Here is a 3,538-nt window from a genome sequence, read left to right as displayed (position 1 = left end):
TCTAAGTCAAATCGACAACCCTACGTAAGTTGTATTGTAATCTTAGTTTGCATTTTGTACTTGTAACTTTTAAAGTCTGTAAAAATGTCAAAAGAGCAGACTAGTGTCTTTTTCTTTAAATAGTGTCAAGCCTAAGAATTCTATCTGGAAGAAGATCAAGAAGATCATGCCTCGGAAGAATTATGAAGAAGCTTGGAATTGAATAAATTTGTTTTTGGAAAAATATTCTAAGTCAAGATCTCTACAAGTCACAGATTTAATGTTATAGAGAGGTCACTCGAGAACTCCAAATGACTTATAAAGAACTCAGGAAAGCTACTAGAGAACTCAAAGATATCGACAAGTCAAATTGAAGACATGAAGATTGGAGATATTGACAAGTCAATTCTTCACTAGAGAACTAAGAGTTATCGACAAGTCAACATTCATTAGAGAAGTCTGAGTTATCGATAAGTCAAATTTCACTAGAGAACTCAGAGATATCGATAAGCCAAAATTCACTAGAGAACTCTGAGTTATCGACAAGTCAAAATTGACTAGAGAACTCTGAGTTATCAACAAATCAATTTGTCACTAGAGAACTCAGAGATATCGATAAGTCAAAGTGAAGATATGAAGATTAGAGATCTCGATAAGACAAATTCTCTTATAGAGAACTCAAAGACCTCTACAAGTCAAACCAACTATGGGGTATTAGAGATCTCGATAAGTCATTATACTTATCGAGATGACAAGATCTCTATATGCCTAACTGGAGATCTCGAGGTAAATTCTCAAAGTACAAATTGCATACCAGTTCAATATCCAAGATTAACAATCAACAAACAATCCAACCAGCTGGATTAACAAGTCTATAAAAAGCAGCTTGAAGAATGTGCAAGATCAAGGGTGAAGATTAACTGACAAAGGAAGATCAAAGTTAACACAGTATGCAAAGATATGCTAAGCCAGAAATGGAAGATATATTTTTCCTAAAATTGAATGATTAGTGACAGTTTACTAAAGTTAATAGCATGTCTTATTATACACTATGTAAACCAGTAGTTAACTGAGATATAAAGTTAACACTGGTCCTTTGTTAGAAGTAATAATGAGATAAGAAATTCTTATATTCTGTCAAGATAGAAGCTAAGCTCTTTAACAACAAAGAGCCTAGAAATTTTGTAGTAAAACATTCTTAATTTTAATATAAAATTAATTGAGTTTTGAAAGATCCGTGTTATTCATAGCTGCATGTTTTATTTCTGTTATAACACATCTTACTATAAGATTTGATGTACTTTGTTCAAAAACCAAAATAGTTCAAAAAAAGCATAAAAACTTAAAAACACATTCACCCACCCCCTCTATGTGTAATTCATTACCTAACAAGTGGTATCAGAGCAAAATCTGAAAGTAAACATGTTTGTTTCCTCTTAATGCATTCTACATAGACTTGAAAGTCACTTGAATCTAAGAAATCAAGAATTTTATCATTCGCAAGCCTTTGAATTCTTTGTTTAAAGATATGACCTAATCGCTTGCGCCACAACATGGCATAATTTTCAGTTAACTTACGCTTTGTACCTCTTGCACTTGAGTGTAAAATCTCATTATTAAAAGTAATAGTATCAAACATATAAAGATTAACAATTAAAGAACCAATATCAACCACATTTGAATTTAAAATGAAACAAACTTTATTTTTTTCCAAAAGAATAAGTTTAGCCATATTTTTCCAAACCAGAAATAAAAATAAGATTCCGTCAAAAAGATGGTGCAACAAATATTTCAAATAAATCCAAATAAACATCGGATTTTAATAATAATCTAAATGTTCCAACAACTTCAACCAAAACTTTATTGTCGTCGCCTACATAGATGAATCTTTCAGCATCAAATAGAGGTCAGCTCACAGGTAACCCTGCATAGATACACTTATGTGAGTATTAGCACCATAATCTACCCACCAAGTATCCTTAGATACATAAGCCAAATTAACTTCAGAATAAACAAAGACCGAAGTCTTACCCTTCTTCACATACAAAGCAGCATATTTGGAAAACTCTTTCTTCATGTGTCCAGCCTTCTTACAAAAATAGCAGGTTGTTCCCTTATCCTACTTCTCTTGCAACTGATGCTTGGGTTTTCCACTTGCAATATCCTTACCTCTCTTACTTTTCTTATGATGAGAGCTTGATGCCAAATGAGCATTCTCAGTCTTCTCTCGCAAAACCCTCTCTTCCTCTTCCACACAATGTGAAATGAGCTCACTAAAAGTCCATTTTTCCTTTTGAGTATTGTAACTCACCACAAAGTGTCCAAACTGAGGAGGCAGAGAAATAAGAACTAAGTGAACAAGTAACTCATCCCAAAGTTCTAACTTGAGTTCCTTGAGTTTGCCAGCAAGATCAGATATCCCAATGATGTGCTCCCTTATGTTCCCATTTCCCTTATACCTCATGGTCACGAGTTTTGAAATAAGATTAATCATTTCCCCTTTCTCATTCTTAAAAAAAAATTGCTCAATTTCAGAGATGAACTTCTTGGAACTTGTGCTCTCAGCAATAGAGCCCCGAAATCCATTTGTTCTATTTTTGGATCATCATAAGTTGGAACTGGTTGCTCTTTCCTTAGCGCAAGGTCAAGATCCATACACCCAAGAACAATTTCAACATTCTCTGTCCATGTGACATAATTTGTCCCGTTCAACATTGCACTTATGCTCTGTTGAGCGGAAGCAAAATTAACAGTAGCTGAAACTGAAATATAAAACAAATATACAACAAATGCTCAAATCTAGTATATATAATAATGTGATAAATTTTAAATATTGGAAACACCATCACAAGATACCTAGCGTAACATTAAATTTTAGTCTTTGGACAAAAAACTTAATTTGCAGTTGGCACTCTCCACACAACAATCAAGTGTTAACAATTGGTTTTTATCAAAAAATAAACCTTTCTTTCGACCGACTTATTATTCACATGAAAAAAATTGATTTTACATAATTTTTATCACAAGAATATTTTAATTTTAGCCAAACATTACCTTTCTTTTGGGCCAATAAAATTTGCATAAAATCAAATATACTGTTAGTTCCGTAGTACAATTGTAGGGGGGGTGAATACAGTTTATGCAAATAATTCGATAAAGCTCTAACAGAATCAACAATTTTTATATTAATCTGATAAAAACTATTACATAAGTACTCTCTCAAAGGATGAACAATTATCCTTGAGAGCTGCTAGATTATATGAAAGATATAACAATTCATGAACACATATAATGTAAACCTAATATGTGCTTATATGGTGCACAGTTACACAATCAATAAGCAATCCCATTCTATTACAATAAGGAAACCTAATACATATCCATGTACGATTGTGATTGGGAGTAAAATAAGGCCTGAGTATGTGAATAATATGGAATTAATTATATCATAATTGGGCCGACAACCAGGCCCATTTGAGAGGGCCCAAAACCCTAAATATTAATTAATTTCATAATTAATTAATAAGGGATAAGTCAGCTGATAAGATGAGTCCTAGTG

Source organism: Apium graveolens, chromosome 5, assembly GCF_009905375.1.
Source record: "Apium graveolens cultivar Ventura chromosome 5, ASM990537v1, whole genome shotgun sequence".
NCBI lineage: Eukaryota > Viridiplantae > Streptophyta > Magnoliopsida > Apiales > Apiaceae > Apium > Apium graveolens.
Note: the sequence above shows the minus strand (reverse complement) of the source record.